This window comes from Cyanistes caeruleus, chromosome 1 (assembly GCF_971803275.1).
Source record: "Cyanistes caeruleus chromosome 1, bCyaCae1.hap1.1, whole genome shotgun sequence".
Lineage (NCBI taxonomy): Eukaryota > Metazoa > Chordata > Aves > Passeriformes > Paridae > Cyanistes > Cyanistes caeruleus.
This window is the reverse complement of record NC_141701.1, coordinates 93000752-93014490: the sequence shown is the minus strand read 5'-3', so window position 1 is coordinate 93014490 and position 13739 is coordinate 93000752. Positions and strand designations below refer to the sequence as shown.

General features: G+C 38.8%; 1 long non-coding RNA gene across 1 annotated transcript in view; it reads right to left on the bottom strand.

The window, feature by feature from the left end:
• LOC111923732 (uncharacterized) overlaps positions 1-13739 on the bottom strand; it is a 227430-nt gene that overhangs the window by 147315 nt on the left and 66376 nt on the right. The window contains exon 3 of the long non-coding RNA XR_015274046.1: positions 11-97. This is a non-coding gene — a long non-coding RNA (uncharacterized LOC111923732). The remainder of the gene's footprint in view (positions 1-10; positions 98-13739) is intronic.

Genomic DNA, 13739 nt, shown 5'->3' with positions numbered 1-13739 from the left:
GATTTCTTACCTGAAATGTGTTCTGTTCCTCCATCCATCATTACTGCTGTCCCAGGGCAATGCTTCAGCAACCACATAAAAAAGATCTGGTAAGCTCCTAAGTGTTTAAAAAGAAAAAGCATGTTACACAATATAAAAGCCACCAAATCCATTGCAAATAGAATAATAATACTTCAGAATTCAGTGTGACACTGAATTTGCAAGGATTTTTTTTTTTTTTAAGTTCTGATGATTTAGACTTTCTCCACTTATTCAAAGTTGTGATGCATTCTGCTGAGGCAGTATCAGAACCACAAGTAACACAACTACTAACAAGACTAATTATAGATAGAAAAATCTATAGATTTTTTTTCTATAGATAGAAAAATGACATGTAAAAATAGAATAATCAAAAAAGAAACAGTAATCCACAGTTGGTTTGATGATTTGGCACCTATGCTCCATCTAAATATTTACTTCTTGATATTAATTCACAGTAATTTTATACAAGTATTTCAGTTCTCATAGAAAAAAGAAATAACATTTTCAAATTATGGTAGTATTTTACAGAAAGAATGACTTATGCTAAAATTGAAATACATCTTTCCTTTATATTTTTCCTTTCTTTTCAGGTGGAAAGCTCCGTGTTTAAGTGTCCAGGTACAAAGAATACTTTCAAATTCTGGACACAGCTATGTTTGGTGGTGCATTTTGACTTTAGAACCACAACATGAGTACATTAAAAAGCTCTGCAACTTACATCAGTTAAATGATATCTCTGCAAAAGTCTTCTTTTTATAAATCAAATACTGAATTGGAAAAAATGTGCACTTGCTAGCATAACATGCATCTGCTTGGTTAACAGAGTAATGATGCAGATGGGTAAATTAACCTTTCAGATTTCAGGTCCTGCAGTTAACTCCCATGCCTGTAAGCATAGTACCATAAACTTCATGGACATAGCAAGATTTCTAGGGCACAGGAAAAGCCCTTCTTCATGACAGCACACAGATTGGTCTCCTCTTACAAAGGACAGCATATTTTTTTGTTGAACTACATTTATAACACAAATCTCCTCCCTACTGCACATTATAAAACTATCTTCCTCATATCTAAGGTACACAATGCAATCTCCACATAGGTGCCACTCCATTTCCAGCAATCTGCAGCACATGGAAGAACATTCTGATTTCTGCTGCTTCAATGCAGTTGCTTCTCATGGACAGTCCAGCTGCCTACTCCAGTAAGTGAGGTTTAGTGAAGCATCACTCAGGATAGGGCTACAACTGTGTTTGCCTGTACTTCATTTACAAAGAGATGAAGCTTACAAAATCCACAAGCAGATATCCATGTCATCATCTACAAAACTTGAAATGTTTTATCTAATATTAGCTTTTCTAATTTATGTCTTTTCATGTCACCCCAATTTTACATAACTGTCTGAAAGCCTGGACAACCTCACCCCCAATTATGCAGCAGAGGCTTCAGTCTGTCTCTGTGTTAAGAAATAAAATACAGCAGGATCAGGTAATATTCTTATTTCATTAGTGATACTTCTCATATTTGTTCTGTTTACAAATTAAATCAATAAATCAATCAGATAAAGTTAGCCTTATCCAGAATGCATCTCATAAACTTGGTGTACATTAAAGCTATTACACAGCAGCTGGAGACCCTAAATTACAGTTCCCAATCCATGTTTAAATCCCACTAGTGTGAATTCAACAATGAGCCAGTGAAGACCTAGCATATATAGAGATACCTGACAGTTGTACCATTGCCTGCAGTGGATTTGGTCTATAACTTTCATCTTATAACTTTAAGGTCCTGAAAAACCCAGCCAAAACATTAGCCAACTTTTTCAAAAAAACGTGCTGTTAAAACTCAAGTCACTTCCAACAGAATCTCTGCAATTCATGCAAGAAGACCCAACACCCTTGAATAATGTAGGAAAGACAGAAGCATCTCTAAAGCTGAAGCTGCTTACCTGAACATAAGCCATTAAAAAAAAATAAAAAAATAAAACACCAAGGATAAAATTAGTTGATAGAAGAGCATACTTAATTTATTTAACTGCAATCCCTAACTTTAGAGGATAATTGCCACTTGTGACTAATTAGAGCCACATGAAGTATTGAACAAGAGACCATCAAAAACATTTGTCTCAAAGAGTGCTGGAGCAAAGGTATAGTGAAGAACAAAAGTTCATATGGAATTCTACTCAGACTGTGGCTCATAGGCCATCCCTAAGGACTATTGGTAGTCCCTACAGTTTCAGGAGCTCCACAAAAATAATCATGAAGAGGGAAAAAAAACCCCAAAAAACATTCCTGAGCATGCAAGCAAGAAAACTAGAGAGAAATAAGAATAGGTCACCACTCAAAGGTGAGTGTGATTCTCATCTGGTCGCAAATCAGAAACATTGTTGAAACAAAGCACAATGTTACCTATATATTTTTCTTTTCTCTGAAAAAAAAGTATTAGGTTACCTACTGGTGAAAGAGATTGATGAATCCTTTTACAAGTTATATTTCTTTGAAAATATATACTAGGCACATAAGCATGCCTCATAGGGGCAAAATCTTTGAAACAAAAGCAAGGAACACAAAAACACAAGACAGAACCCAAAATGCTTTCCAGATCTGAGTGCTAAGTGTGGGCCCAAGCAGAACCTCAGATCATTTTGGGGAGACCAGCCTTCATGCCTTAGCTTCAACATCAGGAGCTCCCAGCCGGTAACACACATTTTTTTACACAAGGGATCATGATGGTAACCAACCTACCAACCAGGACCAGTTTGTTCACCACTTCCAAAGCCTAAATGAAGCAAAAGACAAAGCTAATAACAAGATTTAACCTTTACAATTCAACAAGTTTCATCTGTTTGATTTCTGAAGCCAATCAGGGCAGTCACACTAGTCAGTTTTAATTACCTGACTTCCTTCCCAAGGAAACACCTACATGTATTGCTTTGTCTGCTGCCTGAGGCTGGCAGTCCTAAAATTCTGGGGAGAGAGTCAGGATCACTAAGATCAAAATCCTTCCACCCTCTCCTTGCATTTCCATCAGAAACAGCAAAGCCCTAAGGGATCAGACTGTTGCCCTGAGCAGTGGCTTGGCCCTTCAGACCATTTGCTTGAGTGGAAAGCAGCTGTACCACAGTCATCAACAGCCAACGGAGGTATTACTGAGTGAGGAAGCCCCTGCCAGCAGCCCCTCTGCTCTCCCCCATTCCTGAGCAGAGGTGCTGCTTGGAGATGGGACAATGAGGTCTTTATATGCAACTGAAGAGGGTGACTCAACCTAGAAATCCTCCTTTTCTGCCAGGAATCATTAAAAGCTGTTTGTGCTAGCTGTGGGAATGAGTTGTGCTCTTCTGGAGCAATCAGATGTATCCTGTGGGTACCCTGGCTGCCAGGCTCAGTTCCAGCATCACTGTCTACATGATGCCCCTTCTTCCCTCACACCAAGCAAAGTTTTGGGGCAGGATATTGCATGAAATGCATCAGAAAACATTGTTTTTTTCATAAATATTATCAATGATTCTCAAAAGAACTAGACTAGGAATTATTTTACAAGAGAAGATCATTTGTAGGCCAGGGACTAAAGAACTACCATGAACTAGGTCAATCCCATCATTTGTTACTGTTCAAAAGTAAAATAACAGCGGGAAGAGAGGGTCAGGGTGGAATAATCATTTGTTAACAATTTTAATAGTAAAGCTTTATTGGTTTTCCCCATGGATTCTCATAGTTATTATAGTGAAATTAAGTGTTTTTCCTCCAAGTGAACTCTTGTTAATCCTTTTATTTAGGTTCAGAGCTACAGTACATGACCCTGCAAGAACATTCATCTACAGTCACAGCTGGAGCTGCAGACTCACTGGCTTGAAGGAATTAATTTCTTTGCAAGGCAGAAGCAACTAAAAAGTCAAAGGCTTATGGATAGGAAAATCTGAATTTCACCAACTTGTACAAAGAACAGAACAAACCAAAAATCTATAATCAAACATCTCATCAAAGAGCAGATGTGAAAAAACTCTGGCACATTAGACGCATTCAGTCTTGGGGGGGAGGAATATTCTGATGGTTTGGCATACCACATAACAATCTTTAGCTTTAAAAAACACAACAAAAAAACCCTGAATTTTATAGCCAGATTAAATTTTACTCCAATGAACTGGGACAAAGAGGTCATTCAGATTCCACAGTGCTTAAGCCCACCCACCCAGGCCTTCTCTTATCTCAAACCTTTGACAGTAACTTACTCATTTGCAAGACTTATCTGAAGCCGGTTATAATACTACCAAGAGAAAAGCCGGTTCTTGCTTCACCTTGGTTGTCAATTTCTCTGTCCATTTTCTCCCATGTAAGTAAATAACAACAGAAGTGTGAAGAATGCTGGAAAGTCAGACTGTTTGGGCATAGTGGAAAAGATTGTCACCAAAAAAATTATTACAAAGTAAAACCTTGGCTATCCGGTCACCAAGTGTAGACGTTGAAATGGGTCACGAGCAGGCAGAACTTAAAACATGAGTGACAACCTGCACTGGGAATCTAAAATCTGGATTTTTCTGCTTTTGATGGTATTCAAGAAAGGGCTACAAAAGCAATTTTTAAGAGCTTCATTTTCTCAATATTAAAAAAAAAAAAAGGAAAAGAAAATTTGTAACGCAGTGTTCAGATTCAACACTTCTTATAAGAAGCCTTAGATTAGCATTCGCCTGTTTTATCATGCTCTTGTTTTATATAGAATGCAATGAGACATTATTAACTTGATCATGCATGGATACAGTCAGCACCTTTCTAATTATATGAAAGTTTGACCCATTAAACTGATCAGAAATATTTGTATCTCCACAAGCATTCACAGCAATTTATTTTGAGCATATTGCACTGAAATATTTACTTATGCTTTCTGAAGCTGAGCATCCCTGACACTTTTGAGACCTCAATATCTTGAATTTTTCAAATCATTGCTTTCCTAATCAGGAAATAAAGAGACATAAAAGCTTCATTTAATGAAAATAATTTAGAAGCAGATTTTTTTTTTTTTTTTGAGGAGACTCTAAACACAGAAAACCCAGAGTACTTTTAATTCTTGCCCATATTTTAATTTAAGTATTGAACTTGGTTACATTTGGAACAGATTTCCAGCACATTCTCTCTGAGAAAATACTACAGTCACACTGAAATTCTTAAAAGCCTCTGAAGCAGCATGAACAGGTCTTAACTAGAATTGTTAAATAAGTAGCAACTGCCAATTAAAAGAAGAAAAGAGCCAAATAAATTTCAATTAATTTGATTTAGATATAGGATTTTTATCAATATGAAGTGAAAATATATTTAATTAAATCACACCAATGATAGAGCATTCTCATTACACATTTATTTTATCCTACTAGTGCATTTAGCATAACTGTCCTCAGTAGTGTGTTCTCAAAGAGACACTACTTGGATGATTCAGGTCAGACTTCACTGATTAAAATTATCACACTGACATAGGGCTTCCACTAAGGAATCCACATACAGGAAAGAGCAAGAACTGTGCATTCTTAGGAGGCTTCCCTGCTGCTCTCTTCTTGGATGAGGACAAGATTTCAGCAGTAAAGGCCAAAGGAAACATCAAGCCCCTCCACACCAGTGCTGGTGGGTGGACAGGAGCTGCCAAAGTTACACAGATCCTTCCTACACAAAGAGGTTCCCTTCTAAGCACTACTTGCTAAACAGCTTATTCCATAAGAGATATCTATCAATATAAATTGATATTGCATTAACACTGCTACACATATTGCAATCATCAGCTGACAAAGAGTGATGCAGTAATACTGTTCTGATGTTTTTCTTCTTCTGGTGTTTCTTAACAGCACTGATTCCCCCAAAGGAAGAAAATCCCTGAGCAGGAGCCATCGGGTTACACAGATTAGAGTGGCCTTTGAAGATGAGCTGTGCCAACAGCACTCACAAGTTAATAAGGATGTGAGCAATGAAACCAGAGCTTGACACAGAAATATTAAGGATCTCCAGCAGTAACCTGGCTGACCTAGTGGCAGCACATTGCCAAATGGTCAGAAAACTCAATCATTGTTTCTTTCCTAAGTACCAAAAAACCAGCAGCCTTCAAGTTAAAAGCTGACTTAATTCACTTACAAAAGTCATCATGAGCTATAATGGCATCACCTCCCCCTCCTTTTTAATTTTGTTCTTTTCATTATCATTATCCCAGGTGGCTTCCAGGAAGTCCCTTGCAAACTAGTCACTATTATGAAGATGGCCTATTTTAATCACAGTCCCTTGACAAGAACAGCTAATTATCTAACTTTTCTGTCTGAACTACCAGATGGCTTTAGTTCTATACTTAACTTTTAGTTTTCAGTAACTAGTGATACTTGCGCATTAGAAAATGTCAGGGATTACACAGAACAGAAATAATACCAATACCAGTACCTCAGACACAGGCAGCATAGAATCATATGTATCTACTGCATTCTTCCACTAAAACAATAGCCTAAGATGGCAAGCATGTGTCCCATTTTCTTTTCTTATGGGACTTCCCAAAGGTGTGCCAGTAGGTTTTTGTTGTTATTGCATTGTTTGGTTTTTTGTCTTTAAACAACATTAGCATCCATTTCAAGGAAAGCCGCGGGGAGCTCCCATGTTACTCCCACCAACCCCTTTTGTGCTTTCCCAGTTGTGTGTTGAGATCCCACTTTTGGCTGCACCTGCTTGCCTGAGACAGCAGGAAGCATGCCCACACTGCCTGCCATGGCCCAGCACAGCTCGGACTGAGCATCTGGAAAGCATCTAATCATGGTGTCCCATAGGACTGCACAAACACTCAAGTTTGGGGGATGGGACCACAAGATTGTCATCACTGACAGTGCAATTAGCAAGTACAGCTTGCCAAAATGTGTACCAAAGCAGGCAGATTTCCGCTGGTTCCAAAAGCTGGAGTTCAGGCAGGGTTTGAGAGCATCCCTGTACAGTGCATGGTACAGTGCAGACATAAAGCAGGGAGGGAATCTGGCCTGAGTGCATTGGGGCAGTATTTACCCCTGGTATGCACGAGGAAAAGACAGATGACTCAGGCTAAAGACAGTGAAGATCAAGCAACAACAAGACAAAGATCAGCCAAGTGAAGGAGTTTCATGCACAGGGCACTGTATCACAGGAGGGCAAAACCCACAGGATTTTAACCATAGCAAACATTTCCCTTATAAGTCATGCTCATTTTATATTCTTCCCACTATGCTTAAAATATAGAGCTTATTACATACACCTATTCTACACTGCCAAAAATCTTTTCTCCAGAATACAGCAGCAATGCAAACAAAGATTTTTTTTCTCTCCTACTGGTTACAATTCATGTGAGTACCTGCAGCCACTGATTGATGTTGCAACATTCAGTACAAAATAATTGAAGAACCCATACTTGAGAAATTTCCTATGACTCTGACAACACAGAGAAGTTTTAACTTCTTTTAAAAAAAGAGTAGAAATGGAGTCTAGTGTCTGGATACAAAAACAAATTAAAAACTTTGATATATAAGGAAAAAACTGCATTCAAGTTTCTAAAAAGGCACTACAAGAAATAGCAAATAAAATTTCAAACAGTATTTTTTATTATTTTTGTGCCTGTGTATCTTTAGACAGTCGCTTTTAACCACCTGCTCTTAAAGGTTTAGAATGTATTTCTAGAGCAAAGAAAACACCTTCAATTCAGAAGGCAAATTTTTAGTCATATTAGATCTAAGAACATATATACTTAATTTAATTATACTGCTAACAAATTCAGATGGGAGAATCACTGCTTTCTTTAAAATATAGCAATCAGTTACTTCAGTGAATAACTAGAAACAGCAGCACAACCATATTACCATAGTTTATAATATAGCAAACACAATCAGACGAGTGCCCCTGGGTACCATCACAGCAACTTTAGGATGCCTAAGCGTAAATAACAGAGTTTTCTCAGGTTTGCAGCAGTGGCTCTGAGGCAGGAAAGTCTGTCTGAACACCTGCCACACCAGTAACAAAACTGATTTTTGCTGGTGTAATGGCTGTTATAGCTTCCATTTTTAAGGCAACTCATCTCTGAATCCTTCTTGGCAAGGATGCTCATTAAATTAATGGAATACCTTAGACTGATGAACTTGGGACTGTTCTCAGATTTGGGTCTGGATTCCAAAACTGGTTTGATCTTCTCAGCCTGAAGTGGAAATTAGGTCAGGTTTTCTTTTCTGCTACTAGAGTCCAACTGAAGTCAGTTTTTGGAACAAGTGCCCCAATAGAAACCCAAAACAGAAGATCCGCCACCCCTTTAATATTTGCTTGAAGGTATTTAAGAGAGATTTATACATGCAAACCTTCCCAAACAGAACAATAATTTACATCTGTAGAATCCATAAATCTTGCAACAATCACACTGTAATATGTATTTTTAGAGTTTTTGGAGTTAATTTAAGAGTCAGTGCTGAGCATAAGAGGTCTTGGGAAACTGACTTGTAACAACAATCTCTAGTTATATTTCACAGAGCCCTAGATCCTCCTGAAATGGAAAACAAGAGTAACTATTGCCAAGAAAATTAAGTTTGCTTGATTTTCCCCATGTAGTTCTGTTCAGTGTTCAGTGAACCACAGAATCAGCTAGTGCCACATCCAGCCTCAAACATCTTTGGAGACAGTGGTTCCAGCACCCTCCTAAGCAGCGCATTTCAATGCCCAGCCATCCTTTCTGGGAAGAAACTCTCCCCTAAAAGTTCCAACTTGAACCTTACCTGGCACAGCTTTACTGTCCTCTTGTTCTGTCCCTTGTTACTTGGGAGAAGAGACAACCCCCACCTGGCTGCACCCTCCTTTCAGGCAGTTGTAGAGAGTGATAAGGTCCCCCCTGAGCCTCCTTTTTCTCCAGGCTAAACAACCCCAGCTCCCTCAGCTGCTCCTCATCAGACTTGTGCTCCAGACCTTTTACCAGCCTTATTGTGCTAAAGTTCTGTCCTCTTCTCTGGACACACTCAAGTGTCTCAATGTCCTTCCTAACCTGAGGGGCCCAGAACTGGACACAGCACTCAAAGTGTGGCCTCACCAGTGCCAAGTATGGGGAAGAATGACCTCCCTGCTCCTGCTGGCTGTACCATTCCTGACACAGGCCAGGATGCTGTTGGCCTTCTTGGCCATGTGGGCACAGCTGCCTGATGTTCAGCTGCTGTCAATCAGTGCCCAGGGTCCCTTTCTGCCTGGGCACTGTCCAGCCACTCTGTCCCCAGCCTGTAGTGCTGTAGGGGTTGTTGTGGCCAAAGTACAGGACCAACTTGGGTTCTGAGCAGCTTGTAAACCTGCAGTGTCTGCTGTCACTCCTCCGTTTCAGTTTGATTAAACCAATGGGGGAGTGACTTCAAGTTGATTACACATGAACATGTCCTGGATTGCTTAATTTCTGTCACATAGCCATTTGTCCAAGCAGCAGCAGTGTGGGAGAGATCTCATCTGCCTGCCCTGATCTGCCTGCCCAGGCAGCCTTGACCAAGTCAGTTTTAGGCTGCATCCCAGTACTGAGCTCAGCTGTACATCATCTCCTCACCTGGAGGAACCCCTAGCATTGTCCTGTCCTAGTGCTGGGATAAGACCCCCTACATCTTGGTTCATACAGACCCAGAGGGAGCTCAAAAATAGCCTTAAAATCTCTGCAGCATGCCCCCAATGGCAAACTGAAACACTGCTTGGGTGTCCTATAACTTCAGTTCCCCACTAAAACAAAGAGGTACCTCACCACACAGGTGATAGAAAGTTCAACCTATTAATAAACACAAATAACCCAATCTATTATATTGATATTGGCAAATATTGACAAAGGGCAACAATTTCAAAGAAGCAACTCAAGTACACAGAGTCCTCCTGACTCATTCCTCTGTGGGATTACTGCTCCATGGTGACTTTATTTCAAAGCCCTGACTATCTTACAGCATCTTCTCATGCATATGCATGTTGCCAGTGTCCATTCTACAATCTCAGTCACTTCCTGTCTGCAGTTTCATGAAGTGGAAGCCTCCTAAAAGAAAAGTGTGGGGGTAAAAGGGTGGGAGCTCCATGGGGAAAAAATATTTACAGCTAGAAAACACAAGGAAAAAGCTTTTTTCTTGACCAAGAGTACTAGATATTTAAAACATAACACCTCTGAAATAACACCTCTGAGAGCACATATAAGCAACTGCATGCTAATATTAATCATTTCCTTCCTTTTTTCATGAAAGGAGTTAATTGAACAGGACAAGAAATCATTTCTTCCTTATATTTTCATCCATCCTTACTACATGTCTGCACACCATCATTTAAGCATTAAGAGTCTGACATGGTATATAAAGACCCGTGTTCCTGCAGACATCCATAATATCATGTTAGAACTCTGATTAACAGCCATATCTTAACATCACCTAATAAAATTACTAACATGGGTGATATACAACACTATCAGAAGGCCTCCAGATACAGACCAGCTTGAGCAAGCACATGAGTGAGTTATCTTTAGTACTGGAAGGAACTGATGAGGTAATTCCTTCAGTAACTTATCAAAGAAAAAAAAAAAAAAAGCATACAGCTTTAAATCCTAACTCACACTTTATCCCACATAGCAGCAGGAGGGTTTTACTAATTGCAATCTGCAGAACATATGGACTGCAATACATCCCATCATCCAGCACCTCAAAACTATAGGCATTAAGTCGCTAAGCTTTAGCACACTGTTTACAATTTGCCTTATGAATATGTCACTGCATTTTACATTACTAAGGCATACATGTAAAGAAAAGGAAGAAGCTTTATTGGCTGCATCTAACACAAACATCAAAGACTTATAGTGCAAAGAAATCCATGACTACACTGCCTCTCCATTTAGGCTAAGCAAGGACAGTGGCTTTACGACCCCCTTTTTACACAAAACAGATTCAGAATTTTTTTCTCTGCCTTCACATTTCCTGACTGCATCCTTGTGTAAGGAAGCCTGGGAGCCTTTGAAGCCTCCACCCAAAACAAACATGAATCTTTATAACTTTTGTAATCTGCTTTTTGGCCACCCAGTGAGAATCTAACAGGATCCATTGTTTGAAGGTCACCACAGAATAATACTAGCAGGGGAAAAGAAAAAGAAGATGAGATCCAAATATAATCATTACATAATATTTTCCTAATGAAATATAAAGCTGCTTCAATCTAAACATTATGTTAAGATCTTTATTAATCAACTTCAAATGAGGGACTATATTCATCACTTTAGCAGAGTGAAACCAAAACAAGCAGAAAATAATTTTAATGTTTAGACAAGAATTCTAAAAATGACACATCTCTCAGATAAATAGGCAGTGCTATCTTAAATTTTGAAACCTCTCCTAAAGAGGCATTCCCTGGAGACATACCAGCCTGTGACTGACATGGGTCTTTCTAAGAATAATCAAGCAGTGTTACCAAGAGCACGTGATACGCAGGACTATGCTGTTGAAACCCCAGACCAAGCACAGAGGAGAAGCTGCCTTAAATTTGTGGAATCCCAGAAACATGTTTTGGGAAGGCTCTCTCACCCCAGTCACCATCCCCAGTGCAAACGGAACAATAATTGCAAGCGTTTTTTGGTGATAATTCAGTGCCAGAGTTTTGCTTCCTTCCATCCTGAAACAGGTTATGCCTCCTCACAACTTGGAACATCTTCACTCTAAAAAAGGTATGGACTGAGCAGTACAGCTAAAAAGGTATTAGCTGTCACCTTAGCATGATCCAATGCTGTATTTGGCTCCTATTTATTTCACACTGTTATGATTTACAGCTTCACAGCTCCTTTTTATCTCCCCTCCATTCACATTTTTGAGAGCATTTTAAGTTCCAGTTTGCAAAGAAGTATTCATTCTGAAGGATCCTGAAGTTGCTTCTATATAGTATAGGATACTTCTAAAGAAAACAGAGATATAATTTGAATTTAATATCTTTTTACTAAGTTATGCAACCCTAGGAAATCCTTTAAATACATACTCTCAGGATTTTTCTTATCAAAAACAACCTCTAACTTTCAGATATTTCAAACTCTCCCATGTAGTCTTACACTCATTCATTATCATTTTTATTTATCAACCCACAGCTGTATTTCAAAAAAAAATTAAAAGAGCACTCAGAATTGCACTGCTATGATATAAAGTAGCAGTTAATTATTCATTCTAATCATTAAACGCAAAGGCAGAAATATTGAAATAACCCTCATAGTGAAGCATTCTCATAAAAGAAATAGGAAGAAGGTCTGATCAAGATATACGAACACATCTGTCTTATATCGGCTGCTTTGTTTTTCCTTCACATTCATATGAAAGCTGCAAAGTGTGTTTCTGCCATTACTCTTAAGGAAAAACAAAAAATTAGAAGAAACACAGATCAGTATGTGAAAGCTCTGCAGTCCACCTATGGTATTCCTTCTCAGCTCACAAACTGCCAACACAACACCAGAAATATTAGGAAAAAAATTGCACTGTTAAAGTGTTCTGAAACTTTTCAGAAAACTAAAGGATATGTCCTGAGGAAAAAACACCCTAGACTGAGGCCTCAAAAACATTCTCAAAAACATTTTTCCTACACCTTCTGATTTGACATCATCTCTTCACAATATGAAATCCTTTTATCTCCACTTGGTGTGGCACCTGCATCCTAGGGCTGGGTTTTCCTTGTTTGTGGTTTTAGAAAATCACACTCTAGGGATACAAAAACAGAAGCGTCCATAAGGTCTCTTAAAGCGCAGAAAACCCAAGGTTCTTGAAGACAGGAGGACAAATAGACTGCTAGTCACAGCATTTCTGCAGTGAAACAGAGCCATATGCACACACAATATAGGTCACACCAAAAGTGAGAGAAAGTGGCGATGTGAAATAACTCCGCAGAAATGAACGCCGCAGTCAAAGAACATATTTTTAAATCAGGGTAATGAATATTTGATCCAACCCTTGGTATTTCTTTAAAGTGCGAGAAGAACTTTAGGATACAGTAACTATATCACAGCTCTCATGTTACCTCATGAAAAGAAGGTTCTGGGTGTTAAATGAGCCAAAGGTAAGAAATTGCCTAAAGGTGTATGTACTGCAATGCCCTGACTCAAGCAGCCAGCAATGGCAGGGTCCAGACTCCTGGAAGCCACTGATACCAGGCAAGAATGCATCTGCAGAATAAACCTGGGACCACTCAAACCTACAAGCTCAAAATACCATCAAGAGGAAGCTTACTGTGGGGTGTGCATTTGGGTTTGTAAAAAGGAAAATTTATACAATATTTTATGTCTTCAGCTACCTTCACTCAGTGCTGCAGATATCTGACAGGATTATTCAGATGTTTAGCAATAATATTCAAAGAATTGTTAGAAAAATAAATAAAAGCCTTATCAAAATCTTAAGCATAAACATGTATTGAACTATATTTCATTATGTTTAGGATTTTTTTATTTTTTTTACAATAAGTTAATATTTTTAAGCAGGTCGCTGTAAGTACCATGAAATAAGTACTACACTGTGTGAGCAAACAAAGCACTGCAGAAACACTACTGTCACCTTTTTTCCCCTACAGTGTCTGTCACTGCCATTCACTGTCACCAGGCATTTCTCTCTCTTTAAGACAGTGCTGCTCACAGCTCCTTACTTAGCATATGGAAAGAGGAAAACTTTCCTAAAGGAAACATCTTGAATACATGTTAACTTGGTGAGAATTTAAGGAAGATATGCTACAGAATTACCAGTTTTATTA